The sequence below is a fragment of the Triturus cristatus genome, chromosome 6 (genome assembly GCF_964204655.1).
Source record: "Triturus cristatus chromosome 6, aTriCri1.1, whole genome shotgun sequence".
In the NCBI taxonomy this organism is placed as follows: domain Eukaryota; kingdom Metazoa; phylum Chordata; class Amphibia; order Caudata; family Salamandridae; genus Triturus; species Triturus cristatus.
In genome coordinates, this window is record NC_140589.1 from 596,055,582 (window position 1) to 596,075,530 (window position 19,949).

General features: G+C 47.2%; 1 protein-coding gene across 4 annotated transcripts in view; it reads right to left on the bottom strand.

The window, feature by feature from the left end:
- The window catches only part of CEP162 (centrosomal protein 162), an 857,607-nt gene that overhangs the window by 49,399 nt on the left and 788,259 nt on the right, over positions 1-19,949 (bottom strand). The window lies entirely within an intron of this gene.

The following is a 19,949-nucleotide window of genomic DNA, read 5'->3' on the forward strand; positions in this document are numbered from 1 at the left end:
CTGGATGTCCTGACTTTTTATAAAAACTGAATACGGACAAGACTGAGATCTTAATTTTACCCAGGTCAAAAGGTTTCTGTTTTTTAATCCATTGATTTTTGGCCGTATCATCTTGGGGTCACTATGTTACGATGATGACACAAATTATTTTCACTCTGGACAAGAACACGAATAAGGGGTCTATTATGATGTAGGGCGGATCGCCACTGCCCGCATGGCGGTGGTGATCTGCCCTACATCATACCCCACCCGCCACCCATTTCCCCCACGCCATATTAGTATGGCGGGGGGGACCCCGGCAGACGGAAAGACCGTCCTTCGGTTTTCCGCCGGTCGACCAGTCGGAAAAGGGGCTGGATATGGTGGTGGTGTCTGCTAGACACCGCCATCCATATTAGCATAGGCAGCGGTGCAGGGCTTTCCATGGTGGGGTAGCCATGCGGAGTCTGCTTATGGGGGCCTGTTGTGGGCCCCCAGGGTATTGGGGGTGTGGGGGGTGCACATGGGGGAACCTATGGTACCCCCCTACATTGTCACGGACAAGGTTACAGGCACCGCGCGGTGCCTGTCACCTTGTGCACAACGTGTATTCCCAGCCTTGTGGTGGGCGGTGCTGTGATCACCGCCCACCACAAGGTTGGGAATAGAAGATGCCACGGTGGTGGTGGAATCCTAACTGCCGGTGCGGGACCGCCACTAAAGTCCGCCCGCCATCCTAATAGGCCCCTAAGTGTTATGGTAAGATCAGGGAGTTTATGTCTCAGATAAATGACTGGATGTCCTGTCTTTTTATAAAAACTGAATACAGACAATACGGAGATCTTAATTGTTACGGGTCAGGTGGTTTCAGTTTTTTCCTCCATTGTTTTTTTGCCTTATCATCTTGGGGTCACTCCCTCACCAACTTGTTTGGTTTGAAATCGAAGTGTACATCTAGACCACAACATCTCTTTGATGGCTCAGGTTATCAAGCTTTCCTCCACCTGCTTCTGGATCTCCAGATTCTGTGGAAAATTATTTTGTATCTCTCGCACTCTTCTGGTTGTGCAGGTGCCAGTTACTTATCACTTAGACTACTGTAATTCTCCGTTCCTGGGGGTTACCCACTACATCATCAATCATCTTCAGCATCTCCAAAATACAGCACCCAGAACGATCATCCATGACAAAACCACATTGCAGTGGTTGCACATTTCCAAATGTATTACATTTTAATATCTGTGACAGCTTTTTCTTTTCAAAGCCATCAATAGACCCTCGCCATTTTACATGGAAAAAAAGCGTTACATCACATCTAAATCTCTCAGGTCTTTATCGGCTAGACTGCTGGTTGTCTTCCACTTCAGCTTGACCAGAGGTGGGGCACATGCATTCTTGATCACGTCTGCCAAACTCTGGAATCCCTTTCACATCAGGGTAGAAACTCACCTTTTGTCTTTCTAGGAACAATTGAAAACTTGGCTATTACTTAAACGGCTAATTCTGCAGCCTGAGCACTCATTGGTCAGGTAACAGCATGCTTTACAAACACAAGTACAAATACCTTTACATTATTATGACCCTTATTATTATATTTACTTACCATGATGTATACTTACCATTTAAAAATCTTGAAACCAGAGTACAGAATAGGTCTGCCTTTTATGCGAATGACAGCTGTATATAATTCCTCAAGATGTTCGAGGACTTGCTTCCATTCAGTGTTTATAGATTTACCTCAGTCAGTCAAAGAACTAAATCTGTCCCCAGGATATCATCATCTCTCTGATTTTTATAAATAGGCATGGGGATACTGCACACTCTATATTGGTCTTTGCACCAGTCATCACTTGATTTTGAGAACAACATGTTTAGGTTAAAGTCCTCAGTAACCACCATGAAATCGTGTGGCTATTTTCCAGATACATGTGTATTATATCTAATAGTTTTTTAAATGTTTTTCTCCCAGTCCCTCAAAAGGTGCTAAATAAAAACGGAGGATAAAACATGTTGTTCCTAGCTATTAATGCGTAGCACCGGACTGTTAGCTTGCCATGTTTCTCAATCAATTAAAAATGTAATTTTATCAGTTGAAGTTAAGACCCCACAACAGGGTAAGCCACTTGTGTGAACATGCTGCTTTCAGTGAAAAATGTTCATAGGCCTTTACATGAAATAAAGCAGTTGCCTCGGTTTCAAGAAAACATGCTATCCTGCCTAGCTGTAAGTAAAAGTATTTATATTTGGAAAGAAACTGGTTTTGAAGGACTGACATTTTTTTAATTATTTTTATGTAGAATATTGGGATTTTATTTTTAGTGTCTTACCACGGGGTTATTGTTAAACAAGACTAGTCATATTTTCTAAGAACTGTGTTCTAGATGTACATGTCATACGTGCAGGGTGGCACATTGAGATTAATGCATGCCATTTTTGTTTATATGCATTTCAGAAGTTTGAATGAAAGGCAAACTGAGCATTCTATCCTTTAGAGGTTGGAAAACAGAGTACCATTAAACTGGTAAACGTAACTAAGCTGCAAACAGTGATTAAAAATGGTACAAGTGCAATATGAAACACTATTTAAAAACAATATATTGGTTTCTGCAATACTTGCTAAAAGGGCCTAGACATGTGCTTTTGGCCAAATTTTGTGGAAGGGGGTGGGTATTTGGGAATTTAAAATATGTTTAGTATTTGTCAGACTCCTTTTTGTGACTGAAAAAAAGAGAATTTTGCAGGTCGTTAAGGTTATTTGAGAGAGGGGGCACTAGTGCCAACACAATAACCCACTCTAATGAAGTCAAAACACAGTTCTGAGAGAATCTCTGCTCAGCCCCTGATAACAATGGCACAAGCAGCAGGCAATCCCCAGAGAAGTGTGTGTTAAAATAAAGAAGTAAAAACAACTTCAAAACAAATACGACATAATATAATTCACTAACTAATTAAAAAAATAGGGAAAAATGTAATGAGAAGAAAAACAAAGAAAAATGTAATGAGCAAAAAGACATCAATATCTTCAAAATAGATTGAGGGGAACCAGAGCTATGGATTTTTATAGTTTTAAGTCAAAAAGATCCTTGAAAAAGTCAAGCATTCTGGAAAAGCAGCCATTCATGGTAGACTGGAACAGAACATAGGAATAATTAAAGGTCGACCACAATGGAGTGGAGTTAGATCCACCAAGCAGATTGTCCAAGTTAAAGATTTTCCCTTCAGTTTGACAGCTTTATTTAGAGTTTGGTGAATGGGTTACTCTGTCGCAATTGTGGTGCATGTCCTGATCACTATATTATAAGTCTATTACAGCGTATGAAGCTTGTAATAAGGTGCATAGGATATCTGTCATGTTTTGACGGAGTATCTTGCCCACCAAACACCAAATAAATCCATTTGTTCGCAGCGGTCAGGGTGGCTGACTCTAGAGCGTGGGGCTCACGGTTCGATACACAGCACCGTAGGCAGATCCGCTCAGCATCATGAGACGCTTACGGGTGATTAGTTTGCGCTGTACAAATAACAGGTTTCAAACGTCTTGAAAGATTCTTCCGGTCAGTTTTGCAGACCCTACCTCCTTAGGGCAGGCTCTGCGCACCAAGTCTCTCTCCAGCCAGGTCTCCTGTTGTGCCTAGTCTTCTTTAGTCAGCTAGGTCATCTTACAGTTAAACGTTCTTCTGCTTTTTATGTCCCCAAAGCAGGAAAAAGGGAGGCCTACCACTTGACCCTTGGAGAGCAGTTCCAGTCCATGGGTGACAGCAGGAATCAGGGTTTCTTAAGGAAATAGTCTTCTTCCAGCAGGAGTCAGAACTCAAAGTCAGGATTCTTTTTCAAATAGGGAGTTTTCTACCAAGGGGGCCTTCCCAGGGGCAGGAAAGCTCTGAGGAGGAGGTGGTGGAGGAGGTGCCAAATTTATCCTGTACCCAAGAACATTCCTGAAGAAATTCTAAGCCAAATCCTACCAATTTTCTCACAGTCTCCCACCTATTTTGTCAGCATTTCATCTTTGCCTTTATGTAAAATTACCCAGAAACCACTGTTTTAAGATGTCAGGATCCAGTTGCCACCAGATTGGTCTGTCTTCAGCGTCTTGGCCACTGCCTTATTTTAGAGGGTCATAACAGATTTTTCCTCCTACTTTGGTTGAAGGCTATCTGTCTAGGAAGGTTCTTGGGAGGAATGCAAGATGACCTTCTTGCCATCCCCTAGTCAAAAGTGCTAGCTGTAGGCAGGTTTTGACTCAGGCAGCCTAAAGTGCATTTTTACAAAGTTACTTTTCTGCTCCAGTTAACAAAAATTGGACTTCACCATTAGATTATTGTTAGCCCGGGCAACCTTGGTGTGGTTCTCCTCTAACATTCTGCCTTCAAACCTCTGTATTGCGGACTTTATTTTTGCTGCCTTAAGGATTCTGCGCAATTTACCACTACTAACCAGTGCTAAAGTGCTCGTGCTCTCTCCTTAAAAACATGGAAGATTTGTAGTACACCCAACGGGCCTATTTAATTTACTGATAAGTCCCTAGTAAAGTGGCACTTCCGTGCCCAGGGGCTGTAAATTAAATGCTACTAGTGGGCCTGCAGCACTCAATGTGCCCATTAAACCTGTCTCAACCCTGCCATTTCAGCCTGTGTGTGCAGGTTTAAACTGAGAGTTGAACCTGGCAAAATAAACCTTTTGCCAGGCACAGATCTTCCTTTTTAATACATATTAGACATAAGACCCCACTAGTGTGGGCCATGAACAGCACAGTGGGCAGGGTGTAGTGTGTTCAAAAAGTAGGACATGTGTAGTAAGATGGCTCTGTATATATTATACCAAAGTAAGATATTGGGTGCACAGAGTCCAGTGGATCCCAAGAGGCTTTTTTAGATAATACTAAAAGCTCTATTTGTGATAGTGCGGTCGAGCAGTTAGACTTTTCAGAGGGCTGTATTATTTGTTCCAGACACTCAGGCAATAAATGATGACACACACTCAAGACTGAATCCAAGACTAATTGTTATGTATAAAATGAATTACTTTGTTATTTTATTTTTAGAACCAAATGAACTCGGTTGCAGGTGAATAGCAATTTTATGAATATTAATACTTTTTTAAATGCAGTAGCTATTGTTTTGTAAAGGCAGTCAAATAATTTTACAGTAGCATAAAAATAATTTGGCAATGTCAATCAAGCAGTAGCAAACTTAGCAAATGCGAAATATAGACATTTAGTGCAATAGGCAGAAATGCAGTGCAATCCTGTGGAAGGAAAACATTTATATGCAGTTACAGGTAAGTACCCGTCTTACATGAGACGCTTTGACTGATTTGGGGGTGCAGAGGCCCTACGAGGCACGGAACACATGGACTGCCGAGAATTGGGCAGAGTACCCCGTCCTATTGCACAGTGAGGCCTAGAGGCGAGGGGCTGCATTAAAAATAGACAGTGCGTGGCCACGCCAATGTCTCTCCACCAGTCCTGCTTGATGAGAGAGCCTAGCTGCTGGCGCCCTGCGGTGAAGTGATACTAGCTCCGACGCCGGTTGACCCAGTGCTGCCTAGTGAAATTTGATTAGCGACACGGACAGTGGGACGTGGCTAAATGCAGCTGCAAACAGCGAAGACGAAAGACCCTGGAGATAAGTTGAGCGTCCCATGGTCGGATAAGATTGAGGGGTGGCTTGAAGTCTGTGCGTGTTTGGGGAGACTCAGTGAGACAGCTCTCTCTGCCTGACCTCACAAGTACATTGCTGACCCTCGAGAGCCGGTCTCCGGAAAAGGGTAGCTGCTGCACCTTGTCGGCCTAGTGTGAGCCTCTGGGATACTGGACAGAGGGGAGACTAGGAAGTTCATCATCCCAGCATCGCGTGAGGACCTCCCCTCAATTCTTTGCTTGCTCTGAGAGGCGGGGCTGCCTGGTTGGCCTGTGACTCCGGTGATCCAGGGGTGACCCAATTGACGGGGAAGAGTGTTGTGCCGGACCGTGACCCACCGCCTGGTGCGAGAGAGAAATCTGACTGTGCAACATCTTGGTCCCTTCTGCCCCAGCAAACCACCATGGGTAAGGTTGACAAAACCCAATCCAAGCTGCAATTTGAGCAATGTAAGTCAAGATCTGGGGACATGGAGGGAGACCCCCCCGTCCCCCCCGAGGATCGAGACAAAATGTCGGAGGAGGCAGTGGGGGATCTTAAACAGATACTCATGACAATGCAGAAAAGTCTACAGAAAAGCCTCACTACCATCGACGGTTAGATTGACTCATTAACCTACAGGTTGGACAGAATGTCAGAATGTTTAGATAAGCACGCAGAACGAATTGACATGACCGAGCGAAGAGTCGTGGAGGTAGAGGAGGCACAGTCAGAAGTAGGTGCAGCCCAGAAACATTTTGCTAAAACACTAGCCGTTCTACAGGAGAAGGCAGAAGACTTGGAAGCGAGATCCCAGGGATGTAATCTACGCATCAAGGGACTGCCGGAATCCACTTCAATCAGCAATATAGAGGTCTTCATGGAAAAGATGTTGGTCACACTTCTGGGGCGGGAAGCCTTTTCGGACAGGTTCGTGGTGGAGAGAGCACACCGATCGCTCGGCCCCAGGCCTCTACCGGGCAATCCGCCGCGTCTGGTGATTGCGAAGTTCTTTAATTATAGAGACAGAGATGCAGCAATGAAGCAAGCGAGAGCTAAAGGAGCCCTGCAGTTCAAGGGGAACGTGATCTCTCTGTTCCCGGACTTCACTATGAAAGTACAGGAGACCAGACGACAATTTGCCCCGTTGAAAAGTCGTCTACGAGAACACATCATAGATTACGCCATGCTTTACCCCGCAAAGCTGAGGGTGAATATGAACAGCCACTCTAGGATTTTTCTAGACCCTAAGTCTCTCCAGAAAGCCTTGAAAGACCTCCCCAAGACAGCAGGACGCAACCAAGAGCCTGAGGTGACAGACGAGGCGAATAGTGGTGCATCTGGTGGCGAGGAGCAGTGGAGCAAGCACAGCACTCCTGACTGTTGATCTCCTGCAATGTAAGGCACAATCCTGTCCTTTTCCTCATTTCCCCCCTCCCCCTTTCCCTCTTGATTTCATTACTCTGACGAAGGGCGCTGGTCTCAAGATACCCGTTCCTCACCATTTCTGAAGACATCATATTGCAAGAATTATTGATATTTACACAATGGGTGGCGGGATGGTGATAACTCTAACCTGCTAAATTCCAAGCCTAGTCGGCAATGGCGATGCACTGTAAACATATGTGAGGGGGCTCGGGCTATTTCCGCTGTACGACTTGTTTAGTTCTTGTTTAACATGGATGCTATAGATCTGCAATGGAAGGCGGGGCACTGTTTCCTAATTTGTAGTTTTTTTCTTTTGTAGTAACCAGGTAACATCCGCCCGCGTGTTACTCACTGCTCTCTCTTTTACTGGATTATGCACTTAATTTGGGTGGCAGGGGGGAGGACGGGAGTCGTCAATGCTGAGTTAGGGTTTACATGGCGTGGGTGGTGGGAGCGGGCTGTTACGAAATGTTTGATTATATGGTTTGTTTACTGCCACAGAATGTAATTCGTGCTCACATAATGCAACAGAGGTGACCGCATGCAAGGCGGAGATTTAGAGAGTTTGCCCATCGAGATTTAGGGAGGAAGTTCAGGACACGATGATCCCTTAGGTTTGAAACAGGGCGATAAACTGAAGCTCTTAACTTGGAATATCAGGGGCCTAAACGACTTTCGGAAAACTAGGAAAGTGATTGCCTATTTCAACAGACACAATATTGATGTCTCGCTGTTGCAAGAAACCCATTTGCCCGCTGACTCCCAGATGATAACCTATAGGCGTCTACATGGCGCCTTTCATGATTCTGGATTCTCGTTGCTTGTCTGTGGGGTGCTCACATGGGTTAACCCTAGAAGCAGTATAACCTTGGAGGCCTTAGAGACTGATAGGGAGGGCAGGTTCGTCATCTCCAAGATCAAAGGGATTGGGATGGAATTTATTATTATTATTGTATATTGTCCCAATTTCGACAACCCGCAATTCTTCAGATCCCTACTAGAGCGAATGCGGAAGTGGGCAATGTTTCCCTTTTTCTGGGGAGGGGATTTTAACTGCATCCTAGATCCTAATAAGGATAGATCCGGGGGCTCGTTACGCAGAAAATCATCCACGGCTCAAACAATCGGGGATGCCATTGTAGAATTGAATATGATAGACGTGAGGCGCTCCAGAGGGGTTCACGAACTACTCAGCCCTATACAACCTGTACACCAGGATAGATTACTGGTTCTTCTCTAGCTCACTTTCCACTGTGATTAGCTGCTGCGAAGTACACCCACGCTCATACTCAGACCACACTCCCATCCTGTTGCACCTTAACACCCCGTCGAAAAGGCCTGCTCCTTTTACAAGGAGGTTCCCGCCGTATGCCCTACTCGATAATGTGTTTAAGATGGAAATGGCCGAAGCCATAGAGGTCTTCTTCGATACTAACATCGATTCATTTCCCCTATTTGCCACTACTTGGGAAGCTTTTAAGGTTTACATAAGAGGGATTGCCATGACCAAACATGCCGGGGTACTCCGCTTCATCAGGGATTATCTGGCAGCTCTGGAAAAGAAGCTCGCTGCTCTTGAGCTGGAAGCCCTAGATGCTGGTGCAGACAGGGTGGAAGCAGAATTAAAGAGCACACTGGAAGAGTATCATGAGACTGCTGACAGGGAAATCAAATTCCTAGGGAAAAACGCAGTTGCGAGGTCTTACAAGGAGGGTGAGCCCCGGGAGCTACACTAGCAGGGGTGCTGAAGGGTAGACGCGAAAGGACTGGAGTCCCAGAACTCCGTGCAGCTACGGGCGAAATACTGCGCGACCCAGACTCAATAGCCGACAGGTTTAGGGATTACTACTCCGAGTTATATCAATCCAGGACGACAGGAAGTAGAGGTACAGCCTTGGAATACCTGGAGCACATAAAGCTCCCATGGTTGAAAGACAAACACAGGGAATATCTGATGAGGCCCCTTGAGGCTTGGGAAATTCATGGGGCGCTAAAATCTATGTGAGCAGGGAGTACGCATGGTCAAGACGGCCTAACCGTGGCCTTCTACAAGTAGTATAGAGAACTCCTGGTCCCCCACTTGATCTCCTGTTTGAAGAAATGGGCGAAAGCAGGTTGATGCCGTCGTCAATGCGGTGACCCTTCTGGTCACTCTCCAGAAACCGCTTAAGCCCCCAGATGCATGCTCATCGTACAGACCGCTCTCAACATGAATGTCGACACCAAGATATTCGCTAAAGTGTTAACTAACCGTTTAGCTCCTTTGGTACCGACGCTGGTAGGGCCAGAACAGTCAGGGTCCGTGTCAGGACGCACCCTTACTTATATTCTACGCACAGTATTTGGAGCCATTCAGCACACTAGTCCTGGTGTCAGGGCCGCCACGATATTCTTAGACGGCGAGAAGGCATTTGACTCGGTTGAGTGGGACTTCATGCAGAAGGTTTTACGGAGGATGAGTGTCAGCGATCTTTTCATTCAATTAGTGTCAGTGCTATATAACGCCCCGACTGCCAGGGTTAGAGTGGACAACCTGGTTACCTCACCCTTCAGTATAACCAGGGGAACACACCAGGGATGTCTGCTATCACCACTTCTCTATGCTATCGTAGCTGAACCACTGGTGTGCGCACTAAGAGAGTACCATATTCATAGGGGGATTTGGTTCCCCGGATATAATCTAATCATTTCCACTTACGCTGACAACACCCTCCTCTATATTAGGGATCCCGAGACCAATCTGTCCCCGGTTCTTCGAGAGGTGGTGCGATATGGCGTGTTCTCTGGCCTTCGCATCAACTGGTCCAAATCCGGAACTTTCCCACTTACGCCAGCATTGGCCCCCATCGAGATGGAGTTTCCATTTCAGTGGACTACAGACCCGGTGCGGTATTTGGGTATTCAGGTTCACACTAGTTTGGAAGTGGTGTTAACAGAGAACTATGGTGAAGCAATGGCGAAGCTGGAGGATGACGTTAACAGATGGTTGCGGCTGCCGCTATCCCTTATGGGCCGCATCGCCCTAATGAAAATGGTGGTCCTCCCACAATTTTTGTTTTTGTTTTGTAACAAACCAATGGTTCCCCCTGCTCCTTTTTTTAAACAACTTCGGTCCTTGCTTATCCACCTGGCCAGGGCCAGTAAACAACCTCGGGTACGATGGGGTATTCTGACACTCCATGCCAGGTGGGGCCTAGGTGACATGGAACTCTATTATTACGCTGCAAAATGTCTGCCTGCATGTTTTGGGCTATATCAGCAATCCCCTCCTCCACACCTGCATATTGAGAAGGTCGCGGCGGCGCCCTCCACTTAAGCTACATTATTGTTTCAAGCGCCACATAGACGTGCTGGCACACTTGACTCAATTAATACCACTGCACATGCATGGAATAATATCTTGAAGCGAAGACAGCCTCTATCCTATATTACTCCAGTCGATCTGTTTTTTTGGCTACCAGTGCTTGTTGAGCCAGAGGTACAGCGAGCACTTCTGACAGTCAATATTTCTTGCATAGGTGATCTCTTTGCAGATGGAGTGGGCGGGGGATGGGAAGACTTGGTCTCATCTGGGCAGGAAATCACTCCTCTGGTGATGTTTCATTGTTGGGTGACAAACTGCTCAAACCACCTTAGGTAGCCCCCTTCTCTCTCCTGTAGCAGATAGAGTTCCCCGGAAGGTAATTTCCAGTATTTACTCTCTATCTCAGGACAACAGGAAAAACCACTTCACTAAAGCCAGGCTCAGCTGGCAATCCGATCTCGAGTTAGTTATAGACGATGACACCTGGCATGATTGCTGTGAAGCCACACGGTGCGTTTCACTAAACGGGAAGCATCGTCTTATCCACTTCAAATTTATAAACAAAGTATATTATACCCTGATCCGTCTATATAAATACGGACTTCAAGACAAGGCGAAATGCAAGAGATGTGGTACGGAGCCAGCAGGGTTTATTCACATGGTATGGCTATGTCCAGACGTACCCAACTTTTGGATAGCTATTTTTCTTAAACTTAGCGACATCACCGGGGAGCCCCTGAATGCTGATCTATTGTTGGCTCTGCTGGAATTTACCAAACATAAACGTATAGGCCTAAGGCGACTTGTACAGATGGGATAGTTAAGCGGGTGGTAACAATACATTGGGCCAGGGGACCCCCCCACCATAGCACAATGGTCCCAGGACATGTTATACTGTAACACACAGTCCGAGATATATAGTGAATTAATTCCTTCCAAAAGCCGCCCCAGGAATTTCTGGAGCCTATACCAGGATTATATAGCCGGTAAGGAGTAAATAGGAGTGCTGAGGTACTAACTCTCTTCTCTCACAGCGGGGAAGCGGCATGGGGCTACAGCAAAGAAATATTGATTTCTCCATCGGGGCTTAGTTTCCAAGTACCGACTAGATATAAGGCAGTCGTAGGTTGCCACTGACCCTATCCCAGAATTGGTCCCCACGCAGTGTAACCCTGTATTATTAACAGACCACTCCAGGTACGATGTAAAGGACCGCCAGGGGGCCGTTCGCTCCCCTCTATTGTATAGAATTATGCCTCTGTACACTAATTTGCAGGAAGTTAACCTGCATCAGACATATGTATACTGTGACGGAATTTCTTGCATTGTTTCTTCTTTTTATTGCAATTGTAATTGTTTGGGTTTTTTCGTCTGGAAATTAAATAAATACATTAATAAAAAATAAAAACAGAAAATAAAAAAAATAAAGCAGTAAAATGACTTTTAAAAAAAAAGTACTCGTCTTACACGTCCATTCTTTGGGGCTTTGGACCAACACTGGGCAAGGGTCAGATCAAGGTAGGTAAAGCACCACCAGCGGCACTGGGGCAGCCCGGTGCAGAGGTCACTGGGCCCAATGTTGGTCAATGGGGACTGGGGCACCCACAAGAGGTGTGATTTGCAGGTAAGTGCCTGCAGTTTCAGGGCACAGGCCCAAGGGTTAAAGCATGCATGGGGGATCACAAGGTAGCACCAACATTACACCACAGACGGCACAGAGGAGGCCGGATGCAGGGTGAAAATCACCGGAGGGCACCCAATGCTTTTGAATGGGTAATCTTGGTTGCACAAAGAGGCTGCAGGCTTGGACCAGGAGGCTGGATGAAGGTGACTATTAGCTGGGCAGGTAAGTTGAGATGTTGGAAGAGGGCTGGGCCCCATTGGTTGGGCTCCCAAAAGTCGGGGTGGCTGAGGATGCAGGGGTACCTTTTGGTGTCGGATTTACTAGACCGGAGCAGGTCAAGATGAGGCTGCAGGCAGCTTCGTGGAGTCCAGGAGAGGTCAGCAAATGCTGGATTTGAGGTCAGGATCGTTGGAGAGACTTCACTGGACAGGTGAGCAACTCACATTCTGGCCGTGAGCATTGAATGCAGAATGGGCAAGGATTGCAGTTCTAGGTGGATCCGGAGTCCTTGTATTTGGATTCTTCTGGACACTGTCCTTGGGAGATCTGGTTTATGTTGAAGCGTTGGCAGTCTTCCTCGGGTTCTGGAAGTCTCTGGACACAAAACAGGCGTTGTATTCTTTGCAGGATCTTTGAGCAGGAAAAACAATAGTTGTCTTCTGGCTCAGCTGCACGTCGTCTTCTTCGGCCTTTTCTTCTAGGGTTGTAGGAATCTGAGGATCAAGGTTCAGGGGTGCCCCTAAATACTGAATTTAGGGGTGTTACAGGTACTGGCAGATGGTAGCCAATAGGCTACTTGGCTTTTAGGGTGACTCCCTTTGGGGAGGGGCCATCCTCTAACCCAAACCTGATTGGCTATAATCCTTCCATTCAAGACGGAGGATTTTCTAAGGAGGTCACCTTGGTCCAAGGCACCTTAGGGATGCTCCTGGCAGGGTGGGACACAAATCTCCTGACTAATTTTCTCACCGACCTCTGCCCACAAGTGGGGCTTGGTCAGGGGGGCGGGCATCTCCACTAGCTGGTGACGCCCGGGCTAGCATATCATAGGGCAGGAAGCCTTTGCGGCTCACCGCCCTGAATGCTGTTCCTGCTTAGGGGTAGGTGTGAAGCACCTCCACCCGTAGCAGCTCTGTCCCTGACCACAAGAGCTCCCACCTCAGAAGGTCAGAAACATGTCTGTGAGGCAGGCTGGTGCAGATCAGTCAGTTGGACACAAGAGAGTTGGTCGCTTTTCAGGGGGCATCTCTAAGATGCCCTCTGAGTGCATTTTGCAATAAATCCAACACTGGCATCCATAAAGTAACCATGGAGCTGTGGAGTTTGTAATGACCAATTCCCAGCCCATGTACTCAATATGGCTTCACTGCACTTACAATGTCTAAGAATGGACTTAGACACTGTAGGGGCATATTGTTCATGCAGTTATGCCCTCACCTGAGGTATAATGCACGCTGTCTTAGGGCTGTGAGGCCTGCTAGAGGGGTGACTTACCTATGCCACCGACAGTGTTTGTGGGCATGGCACACATGGATGTGTGCCATATCACACAGGGATGCGTGCCATGTCAACTCTTAGGTTTTGTCTGCACCACAACAAACAGTCTGCAATGGCAGTGTATATGTGTTGGGTGAGGGGTCTTGAGTGGTGGCACAATAAATGCTGCTGCCCTTAGAGGCCTTCTCTGGTCACAAGGCTCTTGATACCACTGGTACTTTTTACATGGGAATTATACTTGGGCCAGAGATGTGTGTCAAATATGGAATTAAAGGTGCAGTTTTGGAGAAGAACACAGGCACTGGGAACCCGATTAGCAGGGACCCACTGCACATTCAGTTAACGTGCACCAGATATCTGGCAAAAAGTAGGGGGATAACCATGCAGAAAGGGACACTTTCCTACAACATGTAGTTTTAAGTTTGACATATCCTGGTAGTGAAAAACTCCTAAATTCGTTTTTTTACAACTGCAAGGCTTACCTTTCCTATAGGATAACATTGGGGATACCTTTGAATTATTATTTAATAAGCTGTAACTTCCAATTGGGAACAGGCAGACATGTCGAGTTTGGGATCTAAAGAATTGTAATTAAAAGCCCTCTTTAATGGTAAAGTCAAAATTTCAATCACAATTCTAAAAATGCCACTTATAGAAAGTTGGCATTTTCTTGTCCTAACCATTTGGTGTCTGCAGCCGGATCTTGACTAGGTGTAGCTGGCACTTGTTTTTTACATATTGCTTGCAGACAGTGAGAAAAAGTGAAGATAGGTGTTTGCATGGTGGGCCACTCTGAGTTAATGAGGGGGAGAAGCTATCACCTACCACACTTGTACATCACAAAGGACCTGCCTGAGCACTCTCAAAGGGTTTGGCACGGGTCTCTTATGACCCCAGATAAGCTAGGGCCAGGATATGAAGGAAGGCCATGCCCGGCAACTCAGGGGGTGGAAACCTGTAGAAGCTTCCTCCACTTCAAAGTAGGCACCAGATATAAATAATGGACAGCAGACCCCAACACTTCAGTACGCTTCTAGAACTGTGGACCCTGCCAGGAAGAAGGACTACTGTGCTGCTGAAAGGAATGCCGCTCTGCTGGGCTGTTGCTCTGAAGGACTGCTGCCCTACCCAGCTGCTCTCTTGCATGTGTGATGGACTGGACCTTCATCTCTGAACCCAGTATCCCAGAGAAATTCCAAGGGCTAGTTGGCTGGCCTCCTGATCAGAAGCCTCAGTAAAATAACAGTCCTTAAACAATCTGGATTCCAGCATCTGCACTCTGCCATCTGTTAGTCCGGCCATCTCAAGTGACGCCATCCCTGTTCTGGACCCTTGGAAACAGGCCTTAATGTGCTTTGCCATCGCGTATGTGGATCCTGCAAAACCGACGCATCTCCTCTGCGACACATTTGCCGCAAAACCAGCACATCACCTTTGCTGCTCGACGCATTGCCATAGGAACCAACGCATCGCTCCTGCTGCGCAGACTTCCCGGATGAAAGGACTTTCGCAGGTCAAAGGAGTCAACGCAGCTCCACAAAAGGACATAGTCTCACCCAATGCAGCCTATCAGAAACTCAACTGCATGATGTATCTCCACACACAGACATTACCTTGCAATTAGCAGCCCCCCCCTGAATGGTTGCAATGCAATCCATCTCTTCGCCTGGACCCCGCATCGCCTCTGCTGCACGACACATACTCAACATGGGATGACGCCTCTTTTTGAGACCAGGATTTAAGGTACTCCTGTTCAGCTGGCCTAAGTGGATCCCTGTAGTCGGCCCACGCTCAGTCGCGGTCGGCCTAAACTTGTGACTTTGTCCTGGCCCAGCACGACCAGATAACCACAGTTGGTGCTTTGTGCTGCTATTTTCACGTAAATCTTTAATATTGCATATCTCTGGTTCTACTAATTCGATGTTTGTCATTTTGGTCTTGATTTATTTATTAAAATTTACTATATTTTTCTAAATTTATGTGGGATTTTTCTTTTGTCATGTTTTCACTTTATTACCATTTGAAGGGCTGCATAAACCCTTTACACAGTGCCTCTAAGTTCAGTCTGACTGCTCTGTGCCAAGCTACTAGAGGGTTGAGCACAGGTTAATTTTGGGGTTTGCTTGTGGCTTCACCCGGACAAGGATTGTGGTGGCTGCTTGAGTAAAGTTTCACCCCCCTCAACCAGTAATCCAATTTCTTACAGCTACATTTCTTTTTTTATTGCAATTCTATATTAACTTTTTACAAAATACAAATTGCCCTACAAGGGCTGCAGGGGTTCGTACAACAGTAATTTCCGGCTAAAATCCAAGAAAAAAGGACTATGGAAAAGGAAGAGGATAGAATAATCACAATTCAATCAGTGCATTATAAGGTAGACAGTCCATACAAGACCTGTACTGAAACGTACCACACCTCTGCACACATGGAAACCCCTCGCCCCGCCTCCCCCAGAGTCCACCCGATAAGACTGATTGCAGCGACCTCCCAAAACACACCCTATATAAAGGTCAATGACATCCTCAGATGGGCCAATGTGAATGAAAATAAATGATAACAGCCCCCCTAGGATGATACCCTCCTGCAGGCAAAGGCGATTTGCGGCCCACAGCCTGAAAAATCCTGCCTACGACCTCTGTACTACTCTGACGGTAATGGACGAGCCACGGCCCACATTCTACAAAATTCCATCAAGGAATGCGTTAGAGGGTCCTCTGGTGAAAGAACCCAAGAGCCTTGACCAAAGGGGTGCCCAGAGCACTTGTGAGGGAATTCCAGAGGCAGTTGTCCCCTTTGTTCTGAATGTTACACCTAGGAAATCTGTGTCTGAGACCCTGCTGCATGTCTCAATGTATGTAGGCATCTGATCCTTAAGTTTGTGGCTTATCCTTTCTTAAGTGTCTATGTTGTGCATGTCGATGAGCAATGTGGTGTAAGAAGGTGATGTTTCGGTTTTCCAGTGGCACAGTATCTCGACCTTCACCACTGCCAGGGCTGTGGAAAGTCAGCGAGCTGTGTAACGAGGCAACGATGGTAAGCCTGCAGTGTCATCTAATAGAGCCAAAGCGCTCATCAAAGCCCATGTCACTCCCAATTCACCCCAAAGTAGATCCCAGTTCTGTCTCCAATAGTGGGAGAGAACAGTACTGCCCCATAAGATGAGTACAATATCAGAGACATAATCTCCAGCACAGCCCTCGTCCCATGACCTATCTCGAAAAAGGGAGAGGAGAAGCTGATGCAAAAGACCGACACTGTGGGAAAACTGTATAACCAACAAACTTTTTCAGTAAAGGGAATCCTCAGGCCTATATTCTCCATAATCTTAAACAGAACGGCCATTCCACTCGGTCAAAGGCCTTTTCGGCATCGAGGGAAATGAGCATTTTATCGTCTTTTATCCATCATGTCTGACTTGCCACATAAAGCGGGCTTGCATGTGGTTAGTAGATTTGTGGCCCGGTACAAAACCATAATGGGATGGGTGAATTAGTAAGGGGATACATGTCATAAGCTGCATTGCTAAGACTTTTGCAAATATCTTCCTTGTCAAACAAGTTACTTACCTTTGGTAATGCCTTATCTGGTAGAGACAATATCTAACCTTAGATTCCATACCTTTGAATTCCCCCAGACATTAGACAGTATCCAGAAGATTTTTCTTGAGTAGTACCGTTGCGCACCAATAGGTGGTGACGGTATGCTCCATGCGGCGTTATCGATGTCGTCCGCGCCGGAGGGGATGTCTGCGTCACCAATATAGGCACCACTTCGGCGTGCTGACGTCAATTACGCCAGAGGCGCGGAGCCATGAATCACATGGATACTGGTGTGTCCAAACTAGGGCTCTAAAAGGGAACATACCCGACTCTAGAAATCTGTCCGCATAGCGGGGAGAATCGGTGGGCTGGTAAGAAAACTGCGGCTAGATACAGTCTCAACGAGATAAGGCATTAACCGAAAGTAAGTAACTTGCTCATCTGATACAGACTTCTATTGCAGATTCCTTACCTTTGAATAGATACCCAGGCTATACCATCCCTGGTGATGGGGTCTGCGGACATATTAAAACTAGGAAGTCCTGCAGGACTGATCAGGTGAAATGACCATCCCTGCGGACCTGTCTGTCCAGGCAGTAATGCTTGGTAAACAGGTGCAGGGGAACCCACGTTGCTGCCTGGCAGATGTCCAGGACAGGGACTCCACGTGCTAACGCAGTGGTCATAGCTTTTGCTTTGGTTAATAAGCCTGTAAGTCTTCAGGAGGCTGCTTCTTTGCCAGTGCGCAGCAGATCTTGATAAAGAGAACGACCTATTGAGAGGTGGTCCGTTTCTACACTGCTCAACCTTTCTTCGCCCCAAAATACCCACGAAGAGCTGGTCTTCCACCTGCAACTCTCATGTGCGGTCAAGATAGGACAACAATGCTCTTTTAGGGTCCAGATGGTGGAGTCACTCGTATTCCATAGATGGATATGGAGGAGCGTAGAAGGTAGGCAAGGGGGTAGATTGGCCCACATGAAATGGTGCTACCACTTTCGTCAGGAAAGTGGCCATAGTGCGAAGCACCAGTTTGTCCAGATAAACTAATAGGAATGGAGGCTTGGAAGATAAAGCCTGCAGCTCGCTCACCAGTGGCAGAGGACAATTGTGAAATGGCTCAAAAGCAGCACACATCAAGAATGTGATGTAGGAAAGTGCCTCTTTTTGCATTGTTACCCCCCACGTTTTGCTTGGCATCTGATGCAACCTGACTTGATGTGCCCTGGGTCACTGCCAAACAGGGTCCCAGGGCCTGTGTTCTTTCCCAAGACTCTATCTTTGTATCCACAAGTGGCCCATCCCTGGCCACTGGCAAGCCCCTTGTAAAATGTACCATGGGTACCAAGGGCACTGTGACCAGGGAAGGCCTCTAAGGGCCGCAGCACTTATTGTGCCACCAAAAAAGTGAAGAGTCGACATGGCACACATACCTGTATGCCAAGCCTGCAATCCACTGCTTGGGGCCTAGGTAAGTCACCCCTCTAGCAGGGTGTACTAGCCCTAAGGTGAGGGTACAGTGGCATGAGCCCTGTACCTCTACAGTGTCTAAATCCATTCTTAGACATTGTAAGTGTAGTAAAGCCATAAAGAGTATATGGTCTGGGAGTTGGTCATTACAAACTCCCCAGCTTCATAATGCTTAAAAAACTGGGAAGTTGAGTAGCAAACTTCTCAGCACATTGAACCCACACTGATGCCAGTGGGGGATTTGATGTAAAATGCACTCATAGGGCATCTTCAAGAAGCCTCCTGAAAATTGACCAGCCCTGGTGTGGTTCCTGAATGGCTGCATGCCATTTGACAGCACCAGAGAGGTTTCTTGACCCCTGGGTAGAGAGACTCAGCTCTCTGGGTCCAGAAACAAAGCCCATCCTGGGCAGAGGTGTCATGCTTCCTCCCCAAGGATGGGCTGGTCCCACAAAAGGGGAAGCTTCAAAGGCCTGTTGCCTTTGGACACTGTCCCTGCCTTTTTCTGCCCACAGCAACTGGCTCCCACCAGTTCTGGCCCCCACTTTCAGAAGGGAGAATCGGCAGGAAAACCAAGCTAGGAAGAGAGGTGTGCCCAACTTTGCCAACCCCACCCCTCAGGTGGGGGAGGTGAGGAGAGTCACACATCTCAGTCCCCTTCATCTTGAAGATGAGGGGACTCAGACAATTAGGAATAGGCTCATGTCCCCTCCCACTGGAGGGTGGCACAATATGGGATGTTCCAAGGAAGGGACCCATTGGTCCCGACCTGCACACCCCTCTAACGCCACTAAATTCAATATTTAGGGGCAAGCCTGATCCTTGCCTCCTCAGATTCGAGGAAGAAAGAATAAGGACCAAAGAGCCGTGCTGACTCAGGAAGGAGAAGAGAACACCAACTGCCTTGGCCCCAGCCCTACCGGCCTGTGCCGTGTAGGGCCTGCCTACAGCAAGTACCCCGCAAGACCAGCAACCCCCAGAGCCCAGAGGATGTGCGACCTTCCTACAGACTGTCTCCCATGAGCACCAGATTTGCTCAACCAAAGACTCACCTCAAGAATACGGATTCTGGTGACTCCGCGATTCTGCACCACTCTGCATCCGATGCCCACGCCCTGAGTTTGAGTGGCCCAACACCCCAAGGAGGTCTCCCCAGAGATCCTGAACTGGGATCTGGTGATCCCCGACCTTCCTCAAGCCGATGCCTGCAGCCTCAACCTGAAGGGTACCCCCGACCGCGACTAGAGCTGGTAAAAAATCTGACGCCCGAAGACACCTCTGCACCAGACAACCCACGGCCTTGGGTGGCCCAACCAATGGCGGTGCAGCTCCTGTGCTGGTCTTGGCCCCTGCAGTGCTGACCTTGAATCATGGAGCTTTGCTCCCGCACCCGAGTGGCCTGCTCATCAGCAGTCCCTAAGCGAAGGTCCTCTTAGCCCTATTGGCTAACATTGGGCCCCTGCACTCTGCACCCGGCCGTCCCAGTG